Here is a 14,333-nt window from a genome sequence, read left to right on the forward strand (position 1 = left end):
GTTAGCCCCTGTTCTACTCTATTCGACTCCTGGTGGCAAGAATGGCATTCCCATCTTTTCTGTGGAGCGGTCCACCCTTTGTGTATAGCCCTAGATGGAGAATTTGCTTCTGACCGAGAGGTAATTTGCTATTTCTTTTCAAGAAAAATGCTTGATGAATTCCTCTGCTAACCATCCTAATCGACCTTTTTAGGACATTGAATTTGATCCTCCAAGCTTGGATAGAAAGGGGTGTCCAGTAGATTACTAGCCACCATGCCCGATTTCAAGAATGTGATCGGCTACACCTTCACTGAAAAAATTGATGAAAACTCAGGCTGCCTCTACTATCGTGACATATCAATCTTCAAAGCGCAAGGCAGCTCAAGGGAGAACCCAAAAAACCACTAATAGGAAGAGACTCCACAGAACAAGGCCATCACTGCTCAGGTAAACAATTCATCTTCTTCTCAAAATGATATCCCATTACTGATTTCATTCCTTCATAGTTATCGAGCATTATGTCTCAACCTGCCTTGGGTGCGGAACTGCTATCCTAGGTGTTCGACTCAGCATCAACTGAACCTCCATCTATTGATCCATGAAAGGAACCAATTTTGGTTGAAATAACCGATACTTCCACAACAGCAGAAAATGTGAGTTTTATCCTTGATGCTTATTGGGGTACTTTCTTTAACTTCCTTCATCTAGTTTTTTTACCCTTCATCTGACTTCTTACTGTGCTAGATACTTCTTGAGGAACACATGTGCAGGATCGGGAGCCTAATAGCCTGCTCAATGAAATTGTTGACGTTGAAGGTGGTCTTATTGCCGTCAACACTCAGACTATTGATTCCCTAGTTCGGCAAACAACTGATGGTAAGGGAGTTATTTGCTCAATTTATCTCTCCGCAACAAACATGAACTAAAAATCTTTCGATGCTTGTAGATGCTAACATTGAGATTTCTGAGCTGATTCAACCAGATATTACTAGTGTATCGTCAGTTGTTCCTCGACTTCAGATAGAAGCTACCATAGAAAAGGTATTGTATCTCATTTTACTTGTTCATTCTATTACAAACTGATCTAATCCTCCTAATCAAGATTTCCTCACGCATGTAGGCACCCAACCTTCTAGCTCTGAGCTATTCTTTCGACATTGAGGAATATATTGATGAGGATGAGGTCAGTTCGTCAGCCACTTCTTCTAAGGAAGCTTTGTCATTAGAAACCAGAAATCAGCTAAGAGATATACTACCATTGTTTGAGAAGAATATAGCCGATCTAGTATAAGATACTGACTTAACGCAGAGAGTCTTCCTGGCCATTAAGGGTAATCCTTCCCCAATTCTCTCTAGAGTCTTGTCATCTTTGTCTATTTTTTAAGATCAGGCCCTGAAGGTGAAGAAGACCAAGAGGAACTTGTCTAATCATGAAACCTTGCTGGCCAAAGGGAATCCCAATAGGCAAGAGTCTAGAGAGCTGACATAGCTGATTAATAACTTGAAGAACTCCTCCCTCAGGCCCGATCCAGAGTTGTCTCAACTAGAAATCAAGCGGGCAAAGCTTGAGAAGGAGTTGGAAAATGTGAAGGCTACCATTGGTCATCGCAAGTCCACTCTGGCCCAAATACCCGATGCCATCAAATAGAAGAAACAGGAATTGCTGGCCAAAGTCAAAGACGGCAGAGCCATCCAAAGTAGCCTTGAGAATATTCCTGGAACAGTCGAAGAAGATAAGCAATAGATTGCAGAGGATGATACTTCCCGACTAGAAGTACTGAAAACCATCCAGGATGTCCTAGACTTGTAATCTGTATGTTGACATGTATCTTGTATGGAATCAGTGATAACCATATTTTCATTGCCTCTTTGTATTTTTTGCTTCGGCTAAAGAGCTAATTTGAAAGCAGCCGATTCCATCCTCCCAATCTTAATCCAATTGAGTCTGAAAACATGGCTTTTTATTAAGAGAACCCTTCAATTTTCCGCCTTTAGTTACCCAACACCGTATTCTCGTTGGCATTAGTGAAGTGGTGCTTTGCCTTTTATTAATTGTGGTTGCCTTTTGTGCATCCCGAGGCGTCCGCCTCTTCACTCCATGTCTTCAAATACTAGCCGAAGGCTTCGGCCTCGAACACATCTCCACATGTGGCTGTTCCTTTGTACTTCTCTGTCTTCCAAAACCCTGTAGTGGTTTTCTTCCCTACTTGTAGATCCAATCAATTTCATGGTCGGCGAGGATAACCGCGGCAAGCACATGGCAGTGAAGATCTTGGAGGAGAACATGCCAGTGAGCCAGCTCCTCCGATGCATGAGGTGAGATTGATGACTTCTGCTCATAGCGACGATCTATAGTCTTCTACTCATAGTGATGAACTCTTCTATTTTGTTTCTAGGTTTGTTGTGAACGACAGCCTTCATCCTCTTCCTAGGACCGATGAGCCCTCCAATGTTGTGTTTTCCGCTCCGGCTTCATTATTGAATTCCTCTGATTCATACAACGGTGATGACGCCTGGTGCTTCCTCTAGGAGTGGAGGGCGGCTCAGAACCGCTATTCCAAGGTGACTTGGGAGAATGGCCAGCTTGAGATCCACCTTGGGGTTTCTTAAGCTACTCTTCATGCGGCCGAGGAGGAGGCCAGTGCTGTCTGAGAGCGTCTGGTTGAGTCTGACACCATGGTGGTAGGTAAGATGAATTCTAGGAACCCCTCATTCTGATTTCCATTATCTTTATCTTGATAGTCTTTTTATTCCTATGATTGCTAGCCCTGATGGTGCAGTTGGAATCTCTCAAACTAGCGGCAAATGTGGCCACGGATGCCATCAATGCTCGGGGTTCTACCACTGACGCTCGTCTCCAAGACATCCCAGCCCATGTTCAGGAGATTGCCCTCCACGACATTTGTCATGGTGCGGTGGTGGCACTGACCATGGCGTAAGTCCAAACTGGTACGAGCTCCACGCCATGGAGACTGGTTTCCCAATGGGCGACGGCCCTGAGGAACATGAGGATCTGCTCGAAGAATTTGTTATGGTAGCGAAGGCCATAGTGGACATCACATCTGCTCAGGATGTGGTGAACAAGGTCTTTGATTAGATTGTATCTAGGGTAATCCGATGAACAAAGACTACTATTATTTTCACAAATGTATTTCAGTGCAATGCCCTTGTGTATGGCTGTTTTTGTTTTTTGTTTTGCTCTGGAGGCGATACATATCATATCGGCTTTCATGTCTTTTAAGTTTCTTCATTTTTTGAACTAGAGGCGATAACTTTCTGGCACGGGCTATTAGAGCTGATGGTTAATCGAATCGGCTATCAAGTGTTGATCAAATGCTAAGATAACATCCCTTTAAATATTTTGCCACAGAACTTTTCATACTAAAGGCTAAATGATTGATCAACCTAGGTCAAGCTTCCCATTAAGCGAACCAGAACTTCCTTTAATAGATCTATTACTCATGATTTGATTTAGCATTCTCATACATCGGCCTAAGCCCATATCTAGGACTAATGCTTATTTTTCCTTAATCCAATGGTCGATGTGAATCCATGATAATTCACTAAAACAAACTCTCAGAGCCGATCACTTGCATCGACTGTTGGCTTTCATTGCTGATCTTAATGAAGCCTCCTTCCCATAACTTGCCAAAAAAACATTTGAAGTCTCCTAGTTCCCAAAAGATTGGATCGACTATTGCGATGCTCAAAGATAGTTCGCATGAATCCAATCATGACCAAGGAGCAAACTGTATGACCCTTTTGCATCGATGACGAAGAATGTGGTGAGCAGAGTCTTACTCCTGATTGTTAGTTCGACATTTATTGCCCCACGGGTCTGAGATGCATTACCTCCAAAATCCTTAAGCATCATTTCAGTCTCCATCAGATCTTCTGGTCCCTTGCCAAGTTTACAAAAAGTGGTGTAAGATATGAGATTGATAGAAGCACCTCCATCCACTAACATCTTGTTCATCGGCTTTCCATCAACAAAACCTTTCATTTATAAAGCCTTTAAGTGCCGATGCTTGACTAGTTTATCAAATATTGCTTGTTGTACAACTACCAACTTGGCAACTATCTCCAAATACTCTGATTCATCAAAATCCGAATAAACTTCTTGATCTGCCAGAGCTCTGAATTCTAATGGCAACAGAAAAGCCATTTGGATATTAGCCGATAGTTGCATTCTATCGGCTATTTGCATAGTATGCCATACTTGAGGTTGCACCCTTCTCTTCTAGCTTCTTGTCAAACCTCCTGGACACCATTGGCCTTCTTGCCAAACATATTTTGTTTGTTGCCCTCTTCTTCATAATCAGCCCAGTCTTGATCAACAACTTGTTTTCCAAGCACTACATCACAACCCCAGAATAGCGACGTGCCGTCGGTCGCTATAGATCGATATAGCGACATTCCATTGGTCGGTATAGATCTATGCCGACACTTAGCTAGAGTCGCTGAAAGTGGCGTCGGTATAGCCTATACCGACCAACATGTTTTTAGCGACCGACAGTCTGACGCCTTAGGGGCTATATATACCGACACATAGTTTGAGGCTATAAATACTTTTAGCAACTAACAGTCCAACATGAATCATTCATATAGAGACAATATATCTGTTGCTAGTCAGCAGTACATAATGAAACCCAAATTATCTATTGTCAACGCACAAACATTCAATACAATATACATTAACCATACATACAAGGACATTGATTAATATGAGCATAAAACATTGACAATAGATTCATTCATATATGAGTAGCCCAATGTAAGGTCGGTCAGATTCAACATCATAAGTACAAGATACATTAGAAGCTCGCAAACATGAAGTTTGTGCATGAGCAAGCCATCAACATCCCTACATCTACCTCATGTGACCAAAAGTCATACAACATCTACCCCATGCAACCAAAAGTCATACATCCACCACTTGTGACCAAAAGCTTAGCTCACTAACACCTAAAGCCACTGCTCAAATTTCAATAACAGTGAGCTCATAGTCATATCTCTAATAGGTTCAAAACAAAACACAGCTTCAATGAGCACTTTTAACTTGTGGACACCATCAGGTATGCTGCCTAGGACCTTGCAGGAGCAGGACAACTTGAAATGTAGTATGAATATCTTCATGTCCTAAAGCGTTGTTAACAGCTTAAATCATCAGAGATTCTCGTGAATAATATGATCTATAAACACGACAAAAAAAAAGCACACCTTGAAGTAACTGTTATCAAACTTCAACCACTCAACTGTCCATGATTGCCCTCCAGGCTCACCAGGCCCATCCTTCTGCAAAATGCAATGACAGGAACACCTCAGTACTGGTTAATTGAAACTAACCATTTTCACAACCTGCCTGGTAATGAAGTTTGCAAAGAAGATAGTCTGGGTATGAGAAGTGAGAAGAACAGAAGTTTCATTTGTCAATTAAAAAAATGTCAAGAGGTGGAGAATAGTACAATACCAAGAATACTGGCTATCAGGTAAGTTTTTGCGTCTTGATTATGTTCTGTCACTAAACATAGCAAAAGGAGACAGACTATAGAAGTTATCAAGTCTTATCAAGTAACTGCACTGTAAGGCAAAGAACCCCAGGAATTCTAAGTCACAACATGATAGCAAAGTGTGTATTATGTACTCAAAATATAGAATAATGCCTAGCGTACGGTTCGAGCATGCCCAAAAACTTCATATTATTGAAAATAACCTATTGTTTCTTATTTAAACTGAAGCAAATAGAACATAAAAACATACGGTATATTTTGTTTCTGGTTTTCCCCAGCCACTCCGGTCAGGCCTTCTCTTCCAAGTGTATGTGCTCCAGATAGTCCAACAATTTCCTGCACAAATGCCCCGGAAGTTCAATGACATAGCTCAAGAAAATATAGATAGACAGTTAAGTTTCAAAACCCGCCACACCTTTGTCATCAAGGCCCATTCTATAGAATACCTCCCTATGGTGTTCAGCTGGATCACGTGGGCTAGTGTCTGCAGAACATGTGCATTAGCAACAATTTAGTTTGATACCTCTCATAAGTCACATTTCAAGCATTGAACAAAACCAAAAATGAGACATTGGTATGGAATGAAGAACCCATTGGAAACACTGACCAGGAAGCCTCCCTTCAGGTGGACACTGCTCAGCTGCTGTGACATCAACCCGCCCATATTTCATTGGAATTTTTGGGCCACCAGCTTCCTATATTATGTGATTGACCAAACATATTACTACATAGACTTGACTGATCAAATGACCAAGTGAGATACTTAAGCAGAGAAAGGACAATGACCTCAATTTCCGTAGCACTTGCTAACTGGAACAAATCTGCATAAGTGATACCTGGGTATTTGTCCTTGATAGGTTGGATAAGCTTCAATGCATTAATCAGACCTGTGAAAATCAAGTCAAAATCTACAAGTTACTACTGACCTAGAACGTATAAGAAATTTAGACTATCAAGAAAATAGAAAATACCAACATTGGCTCCATGACTCAACTCAGCATCGAACCTTAAGCTTCCATCAGCTCCACCTCACTGTGGCCACTCCTCAATATTCTTGTCATAGGTACCAGAATCATGCCACCCCAGACAGACCTGAACAGAGTTGAAAGCATTCACTTATTGACACAACATAATATGACTACACGGACATGGTAAACTTGCTTCTGCGTATAATTACAGAAGCACTAGTACATATAGTGACTAAACAATTCCGTGCAATGCTGCACGGAACTAATTTCCACTAATCAGCCTAGTAAAGTGCAATGTCTGAAGAAATTTCAAATGTTAGGTTATGATAGTATTACAGAAATCTGTTGAAATTATCATGAAAAGAGAGGCCATCTGTCTTCTGCTAGCCTGCTACCTTACTCTGATTCACATGCCACCGGTCTTCAAAAAATTGCAACACAATGGATGCAGATATTTATACTAATGAATTTGTTGCTTTTATAATGTGTTCTGTTAATTCACAAGAGTACATGATCCAAAAGAATAGCAAATGCAGTTGTCGATCATCAGTCAGAGAGTAGTGAAAGCTCCTACAACTATTGCCTCGAAGGGAGAAGGTCCCAAACACTGAGTATTAACTGTACTATCACTGCACCATGGATTAGTGTTTAGTGCCACAACTGTACATGCTGAACAAAGAATGCTAAAAACAATTCAACGAAGCATATTTCAGAAATGCAGTGAGAATAGAACCCAACTCTAGATCCAAATCTCCACATACCACACCATAGTTTCAAGAAGAAATGGTGTAAAAACTCACATCAGTCCTTAGCTTGAATGGCCTAGTAATGGTGTTTTTTCTGCACTTTCCGGTTGTCCTGTTTCAGCATTTCAGCTACCTGCATTCAATCAATAGGTGAGATTTCAGTATTTCTTCAAGTACCTTCAGTATCTGTTAGATACAGATAACAACGGTGCTTTCAGTAAACCTTTGAATGTCTGAGAGCACACAAAAATAAACCATTCATGGTTGCTGATTATCATGTATTCCACTTTCGTAAACCTTTGAAGGAGAGCACACAAAAATAAAGGGGAAGCATGATGTTCATGTCATTCAGAAGGGGGAGGGTGGTTCCAACCTAAACACAAGCTTGCAGGGGCATGATCTCAAGGACACATCACGCCACAGATCCCAGCTGCTAGAGCCGTACTCGAGCCGGCCGCTGCTGGATGACACCGGTGCCGTCGTCGTAGGCCAAATCATCGATAGAGCGCGTGGAGCATGACGGGCTCGATGCCCCCATCCAGCAGGCCAGACCTCATGCTGCCTTTGGCCTGCCCTCGCCATCCTAGGACTTCATCATCAGGGGCAGCTGCAACAACAGAGATGAATGTCTGAGGCTTGCTAAGGTAGGATGCTACGACCATGGGCTGCCATGGGCTGTCCATGTTCTATACCCTTTTAGAAACCCATCACATATCAAATGCTCACGTACTTCACTTCCCTCTCTCCAAAATGAGTTAACACACTTTTTGCAAGGGCACAGTACCTTGCTTCCTACCGCTGAATCCTCAAATGCCAAAGCTATGAAATGGTTCACCCCTTGTTGATATATCTTGGTGTGCCTACATGTAGTTTTTAAGTTAATTCCCATGTTAACTACTGATAGAACTTTCATCTTTGTGAAATAAGTCTTTGTACCTAGCATCATTATTGATCCATGATTTATCCATTCCCCTTCATGAAAGATCAAGCAGCTTTAGAAATGAACTATAAAATAAAAAAAGACCATAAGCATCAAAGAAGCTACATACTTTGACAGTCATACTCATATCCATGAATCCATAGAATGGCTTTAATTTAAACAAGATTGTCATGTTCATGTTCACACACAATATTAAAAAAGATGGCCTACAGAAAGAGGATCATACCGTTACCCACAAGAAGAGCAACTGCCAATGTTGTGGCTGTTCAAATAATCTCCAAAAGATTGTAAGTGTGTGCTAGCCATGTGAACTGTCAGTGTGTGCTAGCCATGAGAAAAACTGAGGTCCAACATCACCACATATTCCATATTAAAGATGCAATATATATGCTGCCAGATTCCAGCTATATATGCTTTCACTGCTTTTTAATTAATACAGAAAACACAAAAGAAAATGCACATGCTACTCGCTCTACTTCCCAATTTATTTCCTACCATTCACATAATACTGAGACTGCACTGCACTGACATGTTTTTGAACCGTTCACACTACTACAGATCTAAATACACCCTATTGATAGACTCCCTAGGAACACTCTAGGTCCAATTTATTGCCTACCTCACTGCACTGACATGGCTTCATCCATCTAGCCATCTCAATAATGAGCACAAGTGCACAACAAGGCAGGAAGGGTAGCAAGCAAATGTAACCTTTCTTCTAGATGCAGCAATCGTTGTTGTGGCAGCAGGCGTAAACATCATCGCAGGGCACCTCTCCCTCGCAGCCACTCCAGCCCACGCTACAGTCCTTGCTGTCGTGGATCCCAATAGCTATGGCAAAGAACCATTACGAACCAAGAACAGGATCAGATTGCTAGCCTGATGGAATCAATGAGGATGAGACGGGGGGTCACTCACAGTCGCAATTGAGGGCCACGCACAAGGGGTTGCACGGTGGGGGCTAGGGTGCCAACTGGACGGTGGCGGCGGCAGTGTTGGGTGGCATAGGAGGAGGAGTTGGGTGGTGGCGGCGGAGTTGGATGGCGGAGGAGTTGGGCGGGCGTGCATAGAGGATGCGGGCGGGCGCAGTGCAGAGGCCGTGGGACCTGCGATGGATCGGCTAGGCAGGCGGCCGCAGAGAGGAGGCTACCGGGCGGGTGGGCGCAGAGAGTAGGCGGCAGCGGCAATTGAGCTCAGGCCGACTGAAGACTAAAGGAATGAAAAGCTAGGGTTTGGATAGGAAGTTATTTGGGCCTAATTTTACCGCGAAGGCCTTTTTTGCTTTCAACTTCCCGCCAAGGAAACTTTTCATCCCGCGGACAGACCTTTTTTCTTTTGGATAGCGAGCAGGAGGTAGGCCTATATAGCGACTAATGGTCTGCCATCTTTACTGATCTATCCTAACCCATTGTTTGATGGAACAGCCAACTATCTATAACGATCGATCGTTCATCGCGATAGGTACATTTATCGACACTTGGTACATGGACCATCTATAGCGACCAACTGATTAACGTTACTAGTGAACTTATAACGACACACGTGTGACGCTAATTTGGTGTTGTGGTGTAGTGAAGCCGATCATGAACACTTTTATTTTTTAAGCGCCGATCCATGTTATTATGATGATATGCATGTTGAGAATGGATAGACCGGTGGTTGGTTTGAGATTGCATAAACTCCTAATATTGATTGCTGCATTCTGGACAGTCATGTCTGGTAGGCAACTTCAAACCTTCATTCTAGCAATGTCTGAAGAAAGGACAATTCCAATGTGATTCGACTTGTTTCCTTTCATACCTCTCTTTTTCCAGTTGACACTGATATTCTTGATTCTTTAACCAATGCTGATAATCCTTTTCCTTCTGCCACTGCCACTTATTCAACAGGATCCGAGATGTAACTCGCGGCTTTGTCGCCCCATCTTTTGACGTTTTTCCCTGCTCATATCAGCTTTTTTGCTTAGCGTGATGTCTTCTAATCTCTCTATACTCGTTAGCTGATATTTGCATCTTGGGATCGACTATTCTAGCCTCTCTTGATTTGGTTGATGTTAGGTCCTTAGTATTTCCTTTGAATAGCCCAGCATCAACCATGTTTTGATCTCCTAGGAAAGGATTATCATCAACTTTCATTTTCCAAGGCGTATCAAATTTGAGCCTTCCTTGCTGAATAGCCCTCTGTATATGCTGCCGGAAAATTCTGCATTCATTAGTGAAATGAGAAGTAGTGTTATGGAACTTACAGAACTTCTTATTTTTCAACTGATCTAGGGGCAACATAACATGACCATCAGGCAACTTGATCTACCCCTTCCCAAGCAATAAATCGAAGAGCTTATCTGATTTGGTGACATAAAAGTCATAAGCTTTTCTTGACTCCTCTTCCCCAAGGATTCAACTCCATTACTGTCTTTTTGCCCTAATTCCATTCAGCCATGGCAACCACTTCTTCTTCATCATCAGAGCCATCATCAACTGAGTATGGATTGTAAGTTTCAGCCACTATGGTACTCTTCTAAAATTGGGTATCTCTGCGCATACTCTAGAATTGGCTATTGAGCGCTGTCACTTGTTGAGCCAATTGACCCAAGTTATCAAATTCTTACCCTAGCAGCTTCTCTTTCCACATTGGCAGCATTCCTTGAATAGCTAAAGCAGCTAGTTGATCATCAACCAAGTTTAATGAAAAGCATAAATTCCTAGTCTCTCGGAACCTCTAAAGAAATTCAGTTCCTGATTCATTAGTCTTCTACCTTATAGTTATTAGATCAGTAATCTTCTTTTTTCTAGTCCTAGTGTAAAAGTATGTAGCCCAATTGACAATAGAATTGACTGGCAATGATGAAAACCAAGTGAAGGCTAGCCTTGATAGGGACAACGAGAAGAAACAAACTCGATGGGCATCCTCAACTGATGCTTCACCCAATTGTGTAAGATACCGACTGACATGTTCTATCATGCTTCTACTGTCTTGGCCAGTGAACTTAGCGAACTCTAGGAGCTTGTAATTTGTGGGAAGAGTGACCAAATCATACCATTCTGGATATGGGCGTTTGTGCAAGAAGGTCAACCCTTTTGGCTTCAGACCGAACTGATTTTTCATCATCTCGGTCACCCTCAGCAGCAACTCATCAGTATTTGAATTTGGATTTCTCTGCACCTGCTAACCCATCTGTGGATTAAAATCTCGTGTGCCTTGATACCTTGGATTTGGAATCATGTGAAGGGTGTTATAATCTATGCCATAGTGATAACCCTGTGGAATCTCCATCTGCTGGGTCCTTTGCTGGCTTGCTACTTGAAGTCTCTAATTATAGACATAAGGATCTATATCTCTACGGATCCTTTGAATTAAGGGTGCTATTTTTTGAGCCAAAGATGGTATGTGGCTTGATGTGCCAAAATTGATCACCTGGTTCTGACCTTGCCTCACCGACTGTTGCACATGCTGTACTAACGATCCAGGATTATACTATATTTGATTCGTAGTAGTACCTTGAGCTTGTTCAGATGAACCCTGAACTGCCTGGACATCACCATTACCAGCTGGTGCTGCTTCTTGATGGCTGGTACCGAATCGATTAGTCCCTTGGGTCGACGGATCTGAAATGTTGTAATAAGTCGACCCAACTTGACCAACAGAAACCCATGAATCACTTCTTTTATGGTGTTGTGGAATATGTCTAAGAAAGCTCCATTATGGCTTGATATGGCATTATGAAAAGATTTGTCTACAACTTTCATAAAGAAACGCCTATCTTCAGCTTTAGTTGTGCCTATCTGTTCATGTAATAGAACTCTTGGTAGTGGAAATTTCTGAACAATTGTGTTGTCATGTGTTTTGGTGTAGAACAACAAACATTTGCTCTAAAATTCTTCTATAGCTTTGCCGATGACATCTTTATCTCCATTAGGTAGATCCTCATAATGGATCATAAGGATGTCGTTGTTGTTGTGAAACGCCATAACGATTGTGGGGTCCCACCGGGCGTGCCAAAAATGTGTGTCGACATCGAATTTCATCCCGTGCCGAGGACACACGAGCAAGCTGGAAGGGTCCACTCAATGGAGCTAGAGATCCACCTAGCTTCAGCGCAGGGGTGGTCGATCCTGCATACTCCTCCCAAGACGTGCCAGACAGTTTGACCCTACAATTGACAAGGAGAGGAACATTATCAGTAATTTAGGGCGGAACGTGCTGGTGTTGCCAGACAGTCCCGAATGTGTGGCTCTAAGAGCCGATATGAAAGGAGATCGACTAAATAGTCGATTCTAGCATATTCATAAGAATAAATTGGTTAAAGCTCATGGGGTTGTGTAAGAAGAATCGGTTATCATTCAGGATGAATATCATTCTTTAGACAAATATTAGTCAATGGCAAAAGGATGTCAACAGTAATTAGTTTATGCTAAGCCAATGACTACAAGTAACCAAACCCCTTTTTATGATAGAAATAGTTATCATCGTTCAACCATTTAATAGAGATAAATCTAATGAACTGATTAGATCTCATCTATCGTTTTGACCAATGGGGCATGCGGTAGAATCATGTAGGCCATAGAAACAATAATAGACTCGATGACCCTAACTTATTACTAATATTAGTAGGGCACGAGGTAGAACCATACATGCCGTAATATAATAATAAGATCATGGGGCTAACACATCTTTCAACCTATCCCTACTTCAATGATCTCATGATGTGAACTGTTCGTGAAAGCACTCAATATCTACTAAAACAGCCGATTCAGGCATAACGCACAGTTGAGGTCATTGCCTCTCAAGAATAGATCTACCAAATAACGATCCCCACTCCATGGTGCTAACAGTGGGGTGTGAGGCAGAATCACACAGGCCATGATAACAGGCCATGGAATAGTTTTCGCTAGCCAATAGATATACTCAAGATCAAACATGCCTTAACCGCGTGCTTTGCACGATCAAGATTGATGTAAAACAACCGATAAAACATCACTCATCATTTAAAGTGCAGATTAGATCAGTTTAGATTAACAAACGATGGGTTAAAAAAGATATAAGGCCGATCTTGATCAATCCCAATTGGGCGAAGTGATATTGCTATAATTAAATAAATAATGGAAGCAATAAGCAATATCGGTAACTTAATGAATCTATCTGAAGGAACGCCACCCTTAGATAGAGCCAATAACTTGACCTTAATCTAGTTCAAGCAGTGGAGGTCGACCGGATCGATGTAGCCATACTTGAACTAGACAAGAGGCGATAACTAACTCATACCAAAGTCACAGTGGAGGTCGACCGGATCGATGCAGCCGTATAAATAGAGGTATAAGCCATGACAGTACTTACAGACAAGCAGTGGAGGTCGACCAGATCGATGCAGTTGTACTTGCTGAAGAACTTGCCAAGATCTACTCTATTCCTACTCCTAAGTGGTGGCTAGAGAGGGAAAAAGTAAATAACTTGTATTGGATTGATTGTGCTTCTTTTACAATAGCTGGGGTTTGATATTTATACCTAGAGCCTAAAAACGAATCCTACTCGAGTATGACTCAGTACAATCTTTGGTACAAAGAAACCATTCCTATTTTAAGATAACTTGGAATCTAATCTTTCCCCTTTTGTAGAGTCCGATATGTATCTTCTCGATGCCAATCATATCTCACCTTCATTATCTGCTGACGTTATTTAAAGAGAAATGATCCTAGTGTCGCATCCGATCTGATAGATATCAATCCTTACACAATCGACTCATTGATTGGCACAATCATGGAAGCCTATGAGTTCCCATGCTCTTCTTCCAGATTTTGGTGTAAACAAAACTTCGGACAACTATTGGGCCGAAGCAATCAACACTGCTTGTCATGCTATCAACCGCATCTATCTTCACAAGTACTACAAGAAGACTTCATATGAGCTCCTAACCAGTAACAAACCCAAGGTGTCATACTTTAGAGTAAACATGATGTTTGATGAATCTAACAGCTCTCAAGTGGAGCAAATTGATCTAGATGTTGTAGGTAAAGAAGAGACGCCTTGTGAAGCAATCAAGCAACTGGCCATAGGTGATGTAAGACCGGTTGAAGCTACTGAAGAAGATGATTCCCAACTCCAAGCTTCAACACAATTCTAAGGGCCAACTATTGTCTTAGCTCCTATGAACTCATAGGACACGAAGGCTCCACACCTAGACACAGAGGCT

At 41.9% G+C, this 14,333-nt stretch overlaps 1 pseudogene; it reads right to left on the minus strand.

Annotated features, from left to right (window-relative positions):
- Window positions 1-4,947: 4,947 nt before the first annotated feature.
- On the minus strand, window positions 4,948-7,744 carry LOC136515562 (probable L-ascorbate peroxidase 8, chloroplastic; annotated as a pseudogene).
- Window positions 7,745-14,333: the final 6,589 nt, after the last annotated feature.

This window comes from Miscanthus floridulus, chromosome 17 (genome assembly GCF_019320115.1).
Source record: "Miscanthus floridulus cultivar M001 chromosome 17, ASM1932011v1, whole genome shotgun sequence".
In the NCBI taxonomy this organism is placed as follows: domain Eukaryota; kingdom Viridiplantae; phylum Streptophyta; class Magnoliopsida; order Poales; family Poaceae; genus Miscanthus; species Miscanthus floridulus.